The sequence below is a fragment of the Lissotriton vulgaris genome, chromosome 9, assembly GCF_964263255.1.
Source record: "Lissotriton vulgaris chromosome 9, aLisVul1.2, whole genome shotgun sequence".
NCBI classification, from domain to species: Eukaryota; Metazoa; Chordata; class Amphibia; order Caudata; family Salamandridae; genus Lissotriton; species Lissotriton vulgaris.
In genome coordinates, this window is record NC_141697.1 from 785,249,050 (window position 1) to 785,266,685 (window position 17,636).

The 17,636-nt window shown below is 44.6% G+C and overlaps 1 protein-coding gene across 1 annotated transcript in view; it reads right to left on the reverse strand.

Moving 5' to 3' along the window:
• The window catches only part of BBS1 (Bardet-Biedl syndrome 1), a 591,426-nt gene that overhangs the window by 144,363 nt on the left and 429,427 nt on the right, over positions 1-17,636 (reverse strand). The window lies entirely within an intron of this gene.

The window sequence follows — 17,636 nt, forward strand, 5'->3', positions numbered from 1 at the left end:
AATTGATTCCTAGCACCAACATAGGCAGGATTATTTTTGTGCAGGAAGGGGCACTTTCCTTCACAAAACCAATCCCTAGAGGCGGTTTTCCATTCCTATGTGCATTGCAGAATGCAGCACACATGGAAAGAGGATAAAACAAGGAGAAATGTAAACATTTCTCCTTGTTACTCCTTGCTGGGGAGGCGTACGTCTTTGGCACTTCCCCAGGTTTACGAGAAATATGGGGCAGCATCAAAATCCATGGGTGTTGCAGGGGAACCCCCACGCAACACCTATAGAACACCTCCTTGGCGCAGAGTAAGGAAGCGCAATGACTTGCACTGCTTTGTCTTACTCCATATCTATGAATCTATGCAAAGCCAATCAGGGTGATTTTGCGCTGCCTCATGGGTATGGTTGAGACACTTGCGCCACCGGAGCATCCAAAAAAAGTGTGGCTCTGGTAGCTCAAGCCTCTCATAAATAAGTTCCAAAATATTCTGTACGTTTTTTAGGTCTTTTTACCATCATGTTCCTACATATAAAATAATGGGCAGTGTGAATGAAAAATAAATAAGAGAAGTTGTTACTCAGTAAGAAATGCACTGTAGTACATTATGAAACCTCTATTGGTTAATGCATTGCAAATGACTATTTGTACCTGGGAGCCACCAAATTAATCTTGGTTGGTGCAGTGGAGAATAGTGACTTGTGTATGTTTAGTGCTATGAGGTCACAGCCTGTGACAGAAAGCACTGTGAATATTTAAGTCATTATTTTATACTTGCATTGCATTACACACAGTATAAGATAGACTTATACAAAATGTGTAAATAGCTTTACAATAAAATGGTGCTTCAAAAGGAAAATGCTACTTACCAGTATGCATCTGTTCTTGGCATGTAGAGCTGCAGAGTAGTACACTGTGCATTAGATCGCCACCTGGTGTTGGGCTCGGATGATTGCAGGTTGTTGTCTTCTTGGAAAAAGTCTTTGCTAGTTCCGATAGGTGACTCCTCCCTTGGACAATACTGCGCATGGGCATCGGCTCCATCCTCAGATTGTTTTTCGCCATGATGGGAAATGATGGAGTCAGTAGAAGTAAAGAAAAGAAGGATGTCCATGCGTATGCATCTAAGTAAGATGAGAACTGTAACGGATACAAGTCCCGGGGAGGCGGGAGGGCGTGTACTACTCTGCAGCTCTACATGCCAAGAACAGATGCATACTTGTAAGTAGCATTTTCCATTCGAGGCATATGAGCTGCAGATAGTACTCTGTGCATTGATTGTGCAGCAGTATCCCCTTTAGCGGTGGTCACCTGTATCCGTTGCAGTAGTTTGAAAGAGGGTTCTAAGGACAGCTTGGCCTACCGCAGCTTGCTGCTTGGCTTGCACATCAACACAATCGTGTTTAGTGAAGGTGTGTGGTGTAGACCATGTTGCTGCCTTGCATATGTCCTCTAGTGGTATATTTCCTAAGAAAGCCATAGAGGCTCCTATTTTGCGAGTGGAGGAACTGTTAGTGTACGTTTAGCTTTTATATAGCATATTTGTATACACTTTACAATCCACAGTGCAATCCTGCCTTTGGAGATGAGGTTGCCTTTGTGCGGAGGAGAGAAAGCGACAAACAGTTGTTTAGTTTTTCTAAATTATTTAGCCCTGTCGGTGTATTAGAGTCGAGCTCTTTTAACATCTAGGTTGTGTAAAGCCCTTTCTGCTACTGAGTCTGGGTTTTGGAAAAACACAGGTAGCTCGACAGACTGATTGAGATGAAAAGGAGTGACGACTTTTGGGAGAAATGTTGGATTAGGCATAAGAACCACTTTGTTGGGATGTATCTGAAAAAATGGTTCTTGTATAGTGAAAGCAACAAGGAAAGCAGTTTTCCATGTTACGAATTGCAGCTCGCATCTATGTAGGGGCTCGAAAGGGGGTCCCATAAGTCTGGTAAGGACAAGATTTAGGTTCCACACAGGAGAAGGAGGTAGCCTGGGTGGGATTATCCTTTTTAAGCCTTCCATGAACGCTTTAATCGCGGGAACTCTGAAGAGAGACAGATGTTGTCTGTTCTGCAAATAAGCTGCAATTGCTGCAAGGTGCAGGCGTATGGAAGAATATGCCAAATTAGATCTTTGAAGATGTAGAAGGTAACAAATGATATTCTGGATGGAAGCATCCAGGGGGTCAATTTGATTATTTGTGCAATAAATTGCGAATCTCTTCCATTTAGCAGCGTAACACGCTCTGGTAGTGGGTTTCCTGGCTTCTTTAATAATGGCCATACAGTCTGGTGGTAGGTTTAAGTAACCAAACTCTAGGACTTTAGGAGCCAGATCGCTAGATTCAGTTGGTGCGGTGCCTGATTTCGCCATGGTTCTGTGTTAACAGAGATGGAGTGAGCCGCAGCTTTTGGTGTGGAACTAGAGATAGATCCAACAGCGTGGTGAACCACGGTTGGCGTGCCCACGTGGGAGCTACAAGTATTAGTTTGAGAGACTGTTGTCTGAGCTTGGGCACCACTAATGGAATTAGTGGGAGAGGCGGAAAAGCGTACGCAAATCTGCCTGACCAGTTCATCCATATTGCATTGCCTTCGGACAGTGGGTGCGGAAACCTGGCGGCGAAGGCTGGGCATTTTGTGTTTTTGTGGGTGGCGAATAGGTCTATGTGTGGCTGACCCCACTGTTGGAAGAATGGCTGAAGAACTTGTGGATGCAATTCCCATTTGTGAATCTGTTGTGACTGTCGTCTAAACAGATCTGCTATCTGATTGTGAACTCCTGGAAGGTGTTCTGCTAACAGATGTATGTTTTGAGGAATGGCCCATCTCCAAATGTCTTGTGCAAGCTGGGACAGTTGCAGAGATTGTCGTCCCCCCCTGTTTTTGAATGTAGTACATGGCTGTCATATTGTCCGTCCGGATGAGGACAGCCTTGCCTTGCACGTGAAGTTGGAAGGACTTGAGTGCTAGGAATATTGCTAGCAGCTCGTGATGGTTGATATGGAGTAGCCGTTGTTGAGCGGTCCATTGTCCCTGAGTGGTATGTCGTAGGAGATGGGCTCCCCATCCTGTGAGGGATGCGTCTGTAGTGAGCACTACTTGTGGAACTGGCTCTAGGAATGGCCACCCCTTTGTGAGGTTGTTGGTGTTCCACCACTGCAGAGAGCGATGTGTGCGGCTGCCCGCCAACACCAGGTCTGTTAATTGACCGTGAGCTTGGTTCCACTGTCGTGCTAGACACTCTTGTAGCGGACGCATTTGCAATCTTGCGTGTGGAACTATGAAGATGCAAGATGCCATCATGCCTATGAGTTTCATGAACACTCTGGCTGGGAGAGATTGTTGGTGTTGAAAAATATCAACTAAGTTTTGAATGCTCTGTATCCTAGCTGGACTGGAATAAGCTATAGCTGTAGACATGTCTATTGTAGCCCCTAGATACTGGTGTACGTGCGAAGGCTCTAGGTGCGACTTGGTGTAGTTTATTGTAAACCCTAGGTTGTGCAGCATCTGGATCATTTGGTGTGTGTGTGGCTTTTATGAGCCAATCGTCTAGATAAGGGAAGACATGGATCTGTTGTCTTCTCAGATGTGCTGCTACGACTGCTAGGCACTTCGTGAATACTCTTGGTGCTGTTGTCACTCCAAATGGAAGGACCATGAACTGATAGTGTTGTCCTTCCAGTACAAACCGTAGGTATTTCCTGTGAACAGGATGTATAGGGATGGTAAAGTAGGCGTCTTTCAGATCTAGTGTAGCAAGGAAGTCTCCCTGTTGCAGCAGTGGAAGCACTTGTTGCAGAGTGATCATATGAAAATGATCTGATTGTGTGTAATGGTTAAGGAGCCTGAAGTCTAGAATCGGTCTCAAGGTCCTGTCTTTTTTGGGAATTAGAAAGTACAATGAGTAAACCCCCGTCCCTTGTTCCTGTAAAGGAACTATCTGAATCGCACCCTTCTGCAGAAGGGATAGAACCTCCTGCCGGCGCAGAGCTACATGGTCTGTAGACATTGGACGCTGTCTGGGAGGGATGTGTGGAGGGTTTGCTGTAAGTTCTAGCAGTAGCCATGTTGGATAATCTGTCTTACCCACTTGTCTGTTGTAATAGAGTTCCAGACAGGCAGGAACTGTGTTAGTCTGCTTCCTACAGGAGTGGAATGCTGCGGGGGGAGCGTAGGGAAGTCATTGCTTAGTGGCGGAAGAGGCTCAAGTGTTGTTATTGCCTCTACCTCTGCCCTTGGTATTATTGCATCTGTATCCTCCTCTATAGTAACTCTTGGTAGAGGAGGTTTGTGTCTTGAAAGACGTGTTAGTGTCTGTTCAAGTTTGTATGGAGCCGCCTCTGTAAAAGGAGCGACGAAAGGAGCCTCGAGCTGGGGTAGACTGTAAGGCCCCCATAGACTTGGCAGTGTCTGTGTCTTTTTTCATTTTTTCGAGGGTAGTGTCTACCTCCGGACCAAATAACTGGTTTTGGTTAAAAGGCTGGTTCAAAATGGTGGTTTGTACTTCCGGTTTGAACCCCCAAATTAGTAGCCACGCATGTCTCCTAATGACGACACTGGTATTAATAGCTCTAGATGCTGTGTCTGCGGCATCTAGTGCGCATTTGATGGAAGCGTTAGATATTAACTTGCCTTCCTGTATGAGGTCAGTAGTTTGATCTTTGTACTGATCTGGGAGGTGTTCAAGCAATTTCTCCAATTGGTTGTAGTGAGCCCTAACATTACGGGAGAGGAGAGCTTGCGTATTAGCTATGCGCCATATATTGGAAGCCTGCGCAGCTATTCTCTTGTCTGACGCATCAATAATCTTGGATTCTTTGTCAGGCGGGGGTGCTTCACCAGAAGTTTGAGAATTGGCCCTTTTACGTGCGTTGGACACCACTAATGAGTCTAGTGGTAGGTGTCCTTTAATATAGACTGGGTCTGAGGGTGCAGGTCTATATTTCTTTTCAATTCTGGGGTTTAAAATTCTGGTACGCACAGGATCTTTAAAGACCTCAGTAGCATGCTTAACCACCCCTTTGATCATGGGAAGAATTTGAGCTGATCTCTGAGACTGCTCAAAAGTATCGAAGAGAAAATCTTCTTCAATGGCCTCAGAATGCATGGGGACACCATGGTATGTAGCAGCTCTATTGATCAGCTGGCCAAACCCAATAGTATCCTCAGGAGGAGAAGGTTTAGATGGGTATGAGGGTGCCTCAGGGACATCAGGGTCATCTACAGGATATGGAAACTTTCACCTAGGCGCAGGTTTTGTGTATGGAAAAGTCCATGTGCCCTCACCTTCAGGGTATGTAGTGTCTCCTTCCCCGTCCCCTCCACCCAAATCGTATTCATTATCATTCTGTGGTGAATGTGATGATAATGGAGATTGTATAGGAGAATTTTGAGGTGAAGCATAGGGAGGAGCGGGAGAAGGAGGAGAGACAGGAAAGGAAAAGTGCAGAGGAGAGGTTGCACAGTCCTTCTTTTTGGCAGGAACCACAGGTGTAGGTGGTGTAGCTGCAGGTCTCTTCTTGAGTGGTGTGGCACCAACATGACCAGTTTTCGGGTCGATGAAGATCTTTTTCGGTTGAGGATCTGGTCGAAAAACATCCTCTTGAGGCGCAACCTTCGGCGCTGATTTTTTCGATGCCGGCGTAGGTTGTCGAGTGTATTTAGCCTTCGGAGGTATTAGAGGGTCCTGTGGCTTAGGTTGTCGATTTTGGTTTGGAAGGCATGTTCGGGGGCTCGGAGGCCTCGGAATCAGGCTTTGTGGTTTCCGGCACCGTGTGCGGCTTCGGAGCCGGTGCGTCTTTTGGTTTCGGTTTTGGGGCCGAAACATGTTTCAGTTTCGGTGTCGGCACTTCTTTCGGTGTTGGAGCCGAAGGGTGTTTTGGCTTCGGTTTCGACGGAGTCTTGTTCGGTGACGAGGCACCGGAAAGCAGAGGATCTTGCTTTGGAGCCGAGGGACGACTCTTGGTCGGTGTCGAGGCACCGGAAGGCATGGAAGATTTCCCAGTCGTCGAAGATGTCTTCCGTGCTGGGGCTGATCTCCTCATCTCGTGTCGACGGGCCCTCCGGTCTCGGATGGTTTTCTTCGAGCTGAAGGAAGCACAGGCTGTGCAGGTCGACTCGTGGTGGTCCGGCGACAGACAGAGGTTACAGACCTCGTGGTGGTCGCTATGTGGAATCTTTGTTTGACATTTCGGGCATTTTCGGAACGGAGTCCTTTCCATATGGTGTAGGCCGCACGGCGTTGATAGGCCCAGAGGCCCACTTGGATGGAAACTTTGGCGCTGAAAGGTGCCGCCGTCGATGTCGAAGGCAGGTAGTAATTGTTTTATGAAGTTCCGTGCGTCGAAGTTGCAGAAAAACTGTTTCTGGCCGGAGCGGAGAAACTTTCATCCGAACCCAGTGGCTGAAAAAAACAATCTGAGGATGGAGCGGATGCCCATGTGCAGTATTGTCCAAGGAAGGGGTCACCTATTGGGACTAGCAAAGACTTCTTCCTAAGAAAACAACAACCTGCAATCATCCGAGCCCAACACCAGGTGGCGATCTAATGCACAGTGTACTATCTGCAGCTCATATGCCTCGAACATTTAGATTTTAGTAATACCAGGGTGTATGTAATCTTTTTATTTTTTTACGTAACTGTCCCATCAACACCTCATTAGGGGTCCTAAGGGCTGTTTAAATACAGTTGGGATTAAAAGCAAGCACTTCCCAGACCACTACGACTCAACAAAAGCAAATCTTTGTCAACACAAAGGTTAGAGTAATTCACAGGGACCCAAGCACCCTTTGCACTTGCAGATTAACTAATAGGGCACAAATGCATTTCTTTCACGCAACTAAGCGCCTGACATGAAAGCTTGTCACAGCACAGGAGACTCAGCTGAAGCATTTTAACGAGCTCAATTATCCGTTCCTGGAGGGCTGTCTTTTTTCCTAAACGAAAACAAACATCCCACAGATTGAAAACCTCTGCCATAAGGCAATCCCACAGTTACATAAGCAAGGCATAAATATATGGGGCGATCTTTATGAGGGAGGGCATTTCAATACATTAGACACATTGAGCACACATGCAATGCGCACACCTTTGGACATCTAGGCGCTGGGGGCCGTTGGGGAGATTAATTGAGCTATTGTCCAGAGTCACATGATGAGCTGCCGTAAGGGATCGAACCGTGAGTCCTGCACTCCAGAGTCAGGCGCTCTGGCTGCTGCGCCACATCTCTCCCTTATAGTGGACATGCCTGAAAACATCTGAATACTGTAAATGGTCCTATATGTGGAGTTTGGGAAGTCCTAACAGAAAGATTTTGTATAGTGGTTGCTTACCTGAAATCTTATGATGGAGATGCAGAGTTTGTGGCCCTAGACCCTTAACAGACCCTAGCAGGCAACACCCTTAATCTGCTGCCATTTACCTGGATGCCCTAACACTAGGTCTAAATAGCTCTAGTTATCAGGCGATATTAGGCCAATAGGAACCCTGGCTTACATAAGGAAGTGCCTTCCAACCAAGATGTATGGTATGGGCCACAGAGATGCAGGAACTATTCAAGTTGAGGAAAACAGATCCTGCCGACGTCTGTTGGGGTTCCCCCCTCGTCCCATCATTTTTCATTGCATCAAGAATTAGGCCTGGCATATGTACAGGATCTAATTGATGTAGCTACTTTGGCTCCCTGGGGTTCGATCTGGGTGAACAAGGAAGCAGAGCGTAATTGGGCTGTTGTTAGAGATGGCCTTTTGTATGATCATGGATTGAACATCTTGTTGCTAAAGTACATAAGGGATACTGCTTTGGGTTGTGTGGAAGGACCTTCAAAGCCAGGAATTGGTCTAAACTTAATATTCGAGCACTGAATGAGTTGCTTCTTAATAAGCAGCCTACCATTACCTCTCAACCCGACTTTGACCAAAATTCAGTCCACCTATTGCTTAATGAGGCAGTAGCCACATTCTTGCCACCTACTTTAAAACAGATGTATAGAACACATCCCCCTGCTAATTAGTTTATGAATACCCTTAGACTCGAAAAGAAACAATGTAAAATACTAGAAAGACAGTGGAGGAAACTATGCTGAAGAGGCCAAATTTAAATATGTGGCGACACTGAAAAGATATCATGCCCTTTGCAAATAGGGGCATGCAAAGTACTTCACTATGAAGATTGTCAGTGCATAAGACTGCCAGAAGACTCTTTTTAAGGTGGTAAAAGAACTTTCAGTGGCCAATAACATCATGCCTCCACCCTCTCTTTCACAGAACCAGTGTGATGAGCTAGTCAACTTTTTTTTTTAGAAAAGGTGGAAAAGATTCACGATCAACTAGCAGTTGAGGCCATAAAGGCCGAGAGCTACACACATTTGGCCACACCTATGGGAAGCGATGCAGAAGTCACTCATCCGGTGAGTAAGTTGGAGGAGTCTTTCAGAATTAGAACTTGGTCGTTTCTGGATCTCATCTCACTAAAGAAAAAGCTGCAATCCATTTAATCTGGCTCCCCGCTGGACCCCCTTCCCCTCGCCAGACTCAAACTACTCGATGACTCCGCTTTAACTGTCATTTTAAAACTTCTCAATACCTCTGAGTGCTGGTATCGCCCCCAGAACTAGAAGCATGCTCTGGTTCTTCCCCTCTTTAAAAAAGTGGATTTGGATCCCTCCTGTTGGTCAAGTTTCCGTTCTATTTCCCTCTGTTTTCTCCAGAATTTCGGAAAAGCATGTAAATTCACAACTTTCCACCTTCAATGAGACCCATCTACTTCTCCATCCTTTACAGTCTGGTTTTAGGGTGGCATACAGCACTGAGTCTGCTCTGCAAGGGGTTACTGAGTGTCTCAGACATCATCTCGACTCTGGTGGTATGGCTGCTCTCATTCTGCTTGACTTGAGCGCTGGGTTCGACACAGTGTCTCACTCCATTTTGACCAGCAGACTTGACTACTTGGGCGTAGAAGGCCTGGCTTTGAAATGGGTGATCTCCTTTTTAAAGTATTGCACTTTTCAGGTATCTTCTGCAGACTCAAAATCAAAGTCACTAGCCGTGCCCACTGGCGTCCCTCAGGGATCTAGTCTGAACCCCTTGCTCTTTAACATTCACTTTCGTCATTTAGCTGATGTTATTGAGAAGTGTGGGCTCACCATTTTTCCGATACGCTGATGACATTCAGATCATCTTTTCGTTATCAGCTGCCCAACAACATGACCCTTCGCTGCTTCACTTAGGCCTGAGGAATATTTCCTTATGGATGAATAAAAATGCATTGAAACTTCGGCAATAATCCTGATCTCTGGGGATTTAGCCACTGGCCGGACTCCTTTGGGCCCCTACCCTCTCAGTCTACTATGGTCAAGAATCTTGGTTTTAACATTAATAATAAACTTTCCTTGAAGCTGCAGGTGTCAAGGTTACTGCTGTCTGTTTTTTAGTCCTTTAATGGCTGAAAAAGATCCTCTGGCTAATCCCCTTAGAGGCACAGAGAACGGTCATTCAGGCTCTGTTTGTGTCCAGACTGGACTATGTCAATATGCTGTACGTAGGCACAGACAGGACTTCGATTAGACACCTCCAGACCATACAGAATGCAGCTGCCCGGTTACTCTTTTGGCTACCTAGACATGCTCCTGCCTCGCCTCTCTTCCAGGAACTGCACTGGCTAAAGATTTCGTTACGCATTGAATTTAAGGCACGTTGCTATATGTTCAAGGCCAAACATGGCCAAGCGCCCTCAAACATCCAAGTGCAGGTGACTCATATGCTTTCGCGTTTGCTGAGATCTGCTAGTTACTCATGGTTCATCACGCCTAGGTATCGCTTAACCCGTATTAACGGACGCTCTTTTTCTTATCTTGGCCCCAAGCTGTAGAACTCTCTTTCTGTCACTTTCAGGAAATGTAACTCCTTAGTGACTTTTCGTAAAAATCTGAAAATTTGTTTTCTAGCTTTTTGTTGGGGTTATCGTTATCTGCATCTATTCTGTGACGTCAAACCATGCGGGGTAGCTGCGCGCTTTACAAGCCTATCAAATTAAATACTAGCGAGACAGTGGAAGTGGTGAAGCCATCTGTAAGGGACTATTGCTTGATTCAGATGACAGCCAGGACTGCTCCATATGTACATTTTGTACAGAATGTGTACACATGTAATCTATTAACCCGATTTAGACTAGAGACAATACGTTGGTTGTTATGTTTTCCATTAGCGCAATACTCCTCAGCTGATATTTGTATTTGCCCGTGTGACGAACAATCGAATCAGATTTTATTGCACTTTGTTGTTTCTGCAATTATTGCCTTCCCTATAATAGGAGATTGCTACTGCCCCTGTTGCATAGATATACATTTACTAAATATAAAGCCGCTTTGCGTTTTTTACAGCAACTAAATTATTATGATACATTTTGTTTGGTTTGTTGCTTTTTGAGAAGTATTCTACACTTGAGGAAGGCAATGTTATTTTAATTAATGGTTGTTCATCCCTAACTGCCCTTTGTCTAAGCCTTCCTAGTCCCTTGCATAAATCATTCAATGTAATATAGTGTTTTATGCTTTACTGTTGGAAGTTTAAGCAAGGAATAAGTTTTGGCATGTATTTTTCTTGTTTGTTGTATATTAAATAATTATATAAATGTATGTTCTTTTCTAAAACTTGAGTATTTTGTAACATGCCTGTTTTTTTATGATCAATTTCGGAATGATCAAATAAAGATTATTGACTAATGAAATAGCTCTAGATATCAGGTGACCTTAGGCCAATAAGAACCCTAACCCTAGAGGCAATGGGAGCGCTAGGCACCAATCATAACCGTAGCTCTAACAACCAATCTGAATGCAAGACCTAGTTCCAATAGTAAATTAAGAACAGACCTTAAAAAGGCACTTTCTATCCTACATCGAGCACGAACCTCCACCCTCAACACCACCAGTAAAGAAATGCTCCTAAAAATAGGACATTAATGGTATCTCACCCCAGCCAGAGTGGGCTCCTAAACGAGACAGGCAGTGCTGGTGGCAATGTGGTCAGCAGGGTACGCTCACACACCTCCTATGACACTGCCCCAAGATAGACTCTTTCTGGTCGGGAGTGCTAGATGCAGCTAACACTATGTTTACAACAGACATACTCAAATTCCAAAGCTACATACTTCTGGGCCTCTCCAATCCGCTCCCCTGTCCACTGAGTTCACCTAGAGGCAAAGAAATCTCTGGGGGCAGCGAAACAAATCCTCCTCGCTAGGTGGGAAACAGAAATGGTACCCACACACCAAGACTGGCTACATAAAATATGGGAAATACTAGGAATGGAGAATTTGACTGCAGCAACAACGCAACAACTTCCCCGATTTGATAAGATGTGGCAACCTTGCATACAATACTGATCAGATGAATTCCGCAAATTATCCTGCCCCCAATATCTACGGATACTGCACTTGACATCTACAGAGCATACTGCATATCGCTAGAACACTGCTACCCCCAGTATATGTTCACACCAGATGCACACTACCACACCCCTCTCATACCTCGTCCTCTTTGTCGTCTTCCTCTGTACTCTGTACTCTCTTCTATTCTGTATGATACCAACAAGGTAAGCTTTATTATTGCATTTATCACAGGCCAACGGATGTAGGTGGATTATACTGTAATGTTCTTACTCTTTATAAAACCAAAAAAACTGATTCAAACCTAAAAAGGCAATTTCTCTGCACATCTTAGTGATCTGCTAAGAATCCCTTTGCATGGAGAACCACTGAGTTCCATGAAGTACAGCATTTCTTATGTTCCATCAGATCTACTCTTAGAGCCCATGGCTCTGTTGCCAATTCATTTATGCAAAGTTTGCTTTGCTTACCTTCAGTAGTGATCTACTTACCTTCAGTAGACATTTTTCTGGTGGATACGCTATCTACCTGCTTATATCTCCCCTCTTGAATATTATCAGATGCAAGACTAGATCCAGAAACTTTGCAATTTATTTTATGTAGGTATTATGAAAGTTTTATATAGCGCGAACAAGATCTTTGCAGATATCAGAGCGCTTTACAAGACACGGGGGTGATAGAGTAATACAATGTAATAGTTGAGGTTGTTAGGTAGTTACATAGTAGTTACATAGTTACATAGGTAGGTCAAAAAAACATGAGGTAGGTCACAGGTGAGGTAGTGTCGGTACAAGGTGCATAGTCAAACAGTTGTGCCAATAATATAAAGTACAAAAATAAGGAGCATATACTTGCTTAAGCGTGTTTAAAATTTTTTGGAGATAGCATAAAGGAGGGCATAGTTGAGGTGGGTGAGTGCAGGATGTGTAGTCACATAGGTGCATCAGTAGTACAAGAGTAGGGATCGTTGAGGTGGTGTAGGTACAGTGTGCAAAGTCAGGCAGGTGCGTCAACAATATAACAATATACAAAGAGGGAACGTAAACAATCAAGTAAGTCGATAATACAAGTAATACATAAAGACCAAGGTGGTCAGGCAGGTCTTACAGAGCAGGTTCATGAGAGATACAGAATAATAGATCATGTGTGTTTAGCCATGAGGAACGCTTTTACTTCTTTCTTAAAAAGTTTGTTGGAGGAGATGAGCCTGGTTTCAGGGAGTAGTGAGTTCCAGATCCTGGATGCCATTCCTGAAAAGGAAATAGCTCTCTTGCTCTGGTAGGTGAAGCTGGCTCCATCTTGGCATTATTGCAGTGCACATTTGACATCACTGCAGCTATATAGCATCTCCCAGGTGTCCTGTTCTCATTGATTATTTTCGGAGCACTTAGAGGCAGAAACCAGGAAAGTTTTAGATTGAATGGGAGTATGCAGTGCAACAGTACTAAAATGAAACATATTTGTTTTTTAGAGGACTATGACCATCTTTTAGAACAGTGAGGTGACAGGATCGGTAAGGTGTGTGCAGGTACATGTTGCATCCAACAGAAACATCACTGCTGAAGGCAAGTAACTTTGACTTCTAAATGATATTTCTACCTGCAGATTCCTCACTTCTTGAATACATGCCGCAGCAGTACCCTCTCCTGGGTGGTGATTCTGAAGGAGTGGTCAGACCAGGAAGTCCTGCAGCATAAAACGCGTGAAATGTATTTACCTTCTCATGTCTGAATCCACTAAAAATGCTTTGCAAATGTGTGAAGGGAAGCCCATGCTGCCACCCTGTCAATAAATCTCTGCCATGGAAGTTTTCAGCACAGTTCGGAATTTCATGTTTTTGCTCTGCTGGAATGAGAATTGATTCCTTCTGGTGATTAGGTCTTAAAAAGCAGATCTTAATGCAAAGGATAGTGAACCTCTTTTGGGTTGCTTTGCCCTTTTTGTTGCCCACATAGCCTACGAAGAGTTCATAATCTGATCTAAACTGCCTTTATCTGATCAGTGTAGAAGCAGGCTTCCCTATGTGGCTTCAGCCAGTATTTATTTATTTATTTACTTATTTGCAGGTTTATAACGCGCTTGAATCGACTCCTTCCGGAGTATCTCTGCGCCCAAAACACCAGAAGCATGGTCAAGCAGTCAGTGGATAGCAAATTAGTTCTGAAACAAGAATGTTTTGAGCTTCTTCCTGAAGCTAAGATGTCCAGAACATTGCCTCAGCTCAAGGTGAAGCTTGTTCCATAGAGTCGGGCCAACTACAGATAAGGCCTTTCCACCCTGTCTGGCCCTTCTCACAGCTGGCACTCTCAGGAGAAGCTGGTTACTGGACCTAAGAGACCAAACCGGGTTGTATGGAATGAATTTATCTCTCTAGTGTAAGGGCCCTAGTCCATTTAGGCTCTTGTGTATTAAACAGCAGATCTTAAATGTTACCCTGTTACGGGCTGAGAGCCAATGCAGTTTCTCCAAGAGAGGTTTAGACAGTGTTCTAGGGGGGGCGTTTAATACCAGCCTGGCCGCAGTATTTTGAATCATCTGGAGTTTGGCTAGTACTCCATCATTGGCCAATAACAGGAGGCCATTGCAATAGTCGAAACGACTAAGTATCAGAGCTTGCACCAAGGTTTTCCTGGTGAAGTCCGGTAACAGGGGAAAGATCTTTCGCAACAAGCCGATGACATGGAAGCAGGAACCCACAATAATGTTACAATGCTGCTTGAAAGAAAGTTCACGATCCAAGCGCACACCTAGATTTTTCACAACCACTTTGGGGTCTGGGACCGGGCCAAGATCTTGCGGCCACCAGTCTGGAGTCCACAGGATCTTTGCTTCCCCAAAGAGCACAACCTCCGTTTTGCCTACGTTGCATTGGAGGCAATTGGAAGTCATCCAATTTGCTACCGCCTTCATGCCATTGGAAAAAGATGTTTTCACTTCGTCTGTAAGAGTTTTGAAAGTAAACAGGAGCTGTGTATCATCCGCGTATGATACTGGGATGAAATCGAACTCTCTCAAGATTTTAGCCAGGGGGGCCACGTAGATGTTGAAAAGAGTTGGGCTCAAACAAGAGCCCTGTGGCACCCCCTTGGTGATCTCGGTTTCCACCGAACGAAATGTACCCATCCTAACCGATTGAGTCCGGTTAGATAGGAAACTTCTTAGCCAGACCAGCGCTGTACTCACAAGACCGATCTTAGCAAGCCGTTCGAGCAGAATATTATGGGATATAGTGTTGAACGCTGCCGACAGATCTAACAGTACCGGGACTACCGAGTGACCCCTGTCCTGGTACATGTGTAGATCATCCGTTACTGACAGTAGTGCCGACTCCGTACAATGCTTCGGCCTAACGCCAAATTGCAAGTGGTCTAGACTGCCGGCCTGTTCGATATAGCTCGAAAGGTGCTTGTTTACATGTCTTTCAGTGAGCTTACCCATGAATGGAAGTAGGGATATCGGTCTGAGATTAGACAAATCCGTCCAGGGGATTGTGGTGTTCTTCCTAATAGGTCTTACCAATGCCTTTTTTTATGCCAAGGGCACACGGCCTTCGGTCAGTGATAGATTTACCAGGCATTGAATCCCTGTGCCCAGTGTCTTAACCACCACCGGCATCATTCTAGCTGGAATAGAGTCCAGAGGACTGCCACTCTTGGTTTGACTCACCAGGCATTGTACCTCTTCCAAAGAGAAAGGAGGGAATGGACTGAGAGTGGCTGAGTATGTTTCTTCTTCCACTAGTGGAGATGGTAAATCGCCTATAGAAGACCGGTTGGCATTAATGATGGTATCATAGATCTTGTCTATCTTAGTTGTAAAAAATTGCGATATTTCATCGCATAGTTGTTGTGAGGAAAGTTCAACACTCTCACAAGCCACTGGTTTCACAAAGGATTGGAGAATTTGGTATAGTACCCTGGGAGCATTACCTGCGGCCGAAAGAAGGGACGCAATGTTATTCTTGCGAGCGATCCGAATAGCCTTGTGATAGAGAGTGAGAGCTGCCCAATAGTCATTCCTGTCCTCTGCTCTGTGTGATGTTCTCCAGACCTTTTCCAGCTTTCTGGCGGCCTGTTTTAGGGAGCGTAGATGTTCTGAGAACCACACTTCCTGTTTGTGTGCAGGACGTGGATGGAACACTTTCATAGGGGCAATAATATCTACCGCCGTACGAATGGCTTGATCATATTTGGCCAACGCCGTTTCAACTCCCTCTGTAGGATTAAACGAGGGCTCAACAAACTTCTCTTGAAAAACTTCAGGGGTCACCTTATGCCATTGTCTCCATCTATTGGGCAATGTTACAGGTTGAGGGAGCGGTTTACCTAGATTTAGTGTATTGAATTCCATAATAAAATGGTCAGTCCATTTTGCCTGGATGGGCGGGAAACAGTTGATATTCAGAGTATTCGAAAAAATAAGGACCAGGGTATGCCCTGCCTGATGTGTTGGGCCTATATTTTTCTGTGTAAGACCAAGTAGAGCAAGATCAGTCAGTAATGACTGTGCATCACCACACTCCTTCAACTCACTATGGACATTAAAATCTCCAAGGAGTAGGAATTCACTTCCAGGATCAATATGTGCAGCCAATGCTTCTAACAGAGAAATGGAGAAATTTGCGCAGGGACCGGGGGGGGCGGTAGACTAAAGCTCCTTTACGACCTGTATTATTAGGCATTTTAATCTTAAAGATCAAATCATCAATTCTAACTCAGAAGTACTACATTCTTCTAGAATTGAGATGGAGAGATGATTTTTATAAACAATGGCTATTCCTCCCCCAGTTTTAACTGGGCGGTCTAATCTTAATATCTTATAGCCATACGGGATCCCAAGTGTAATAGCTAGAACTGAGTGTGGTTTTAACCAAGTTTCGGTAAGGAAACATAGGTCTGGCTTTCGTGAGGAGATTAGCTCCCAAACTTCAGGATAGTGCTTAGATAGCGATCGAATGTTGCATAGTAGGTTTTTGCAGCCTAATCGCGTGTTTGGTTCCAGCTCTCCAGTGGACAAATGATGTAAATCAACCAACTTCCTATCACATAATGCCTGAAAGTGGCAATTATTACAAGAGAAAGGGCCCTCTGGAGGGGTTCCCACCTCCCCTGAACATCCCGGCTGGGAGGGTAGCCGCAAGCCCAATTTGAAATTTGAAATGGGTTAACCACCTTAAGCGGGAAAAAACATTTAATTCTCAGAACCAGTTTGTGTGGGTAGAAACAGGTAAAGAGTGGACAGACGATAAGCGTTTGCAGGTCACTGACATGTTGCATAGAAGTAATGGCCACAGCCGCAAGTGTCAGCTGTAAAAGGGTTCAAACGAAGCCCTCATCAGATACATCAGAAGCAAATTAAGGTCCCTTTTTCCTGGGCATACCTTTCTTCTCCTTCAAAGACTTTGAGGAAGGAGAAAGGCACGACTTTGATTGTCATCTGGAGCACAATCGATGTGCACCATAAAAAGTTCTGCATCCTACTCCTTAAACACCCTGGTGTGCATGAGACCACAATCGTCGCAAGACTTTAAGTCCTGCATCGGCCCCCAATCAATACAGAAGGACCTTGTGGGAATCTGAACTTAGTTGAGGTACTCCTAAACACTTTAAAAAGTAGGAATATTTTTATGAACATATTCACTTAGTAACTCTGAATCAGAGTCGAAGGGTTCGGAAAAAGGTAGCAGATGTCAGGGGATCAAGAACTGTGCAGTTGGAGTAATAGCCACCCCCTTTGCAAGGTACTTCCCAAACTGAAAACTGAAATTCCAGCCAGGAACATGGAAACTAGTCTGGAGACAACTGACCACGAGAAACTCCAAGTTATCGCAGAAGAAATTGAAGCAGTTGTGTCTCACAGGTGAGAGTTTGAGTGCATCTGCTGTTGAGATCAAAGACTACGAAAAACCACTTGGATTCATTGTGAAAACGTTTATCCTCGACCACAAAATCTAACTTATTGTTGCTAATATTCAATAATCCACAACTATACGTCAGAGAACATAATTACCCTCCAAGACCTATAACTAATGAGGAATTGCTACACCCCATAATAGCACATCAGTTGAAGAAATTATGTAGACTGGTACAAAAAGGTCTCAGTAGAAAAGGGGCAGCCAACTGGAAAAGCACGGGTAGTAACAGGAAAAAAATTAGTGGGAGTGAGTTATTGCGTTAGATGCAAGTAGTGTTATAGGACCAATATTAATCGAATTGTCTGAAAAAAATTTGCAGACTCAGTACAGTGATCAACAAGACTATAA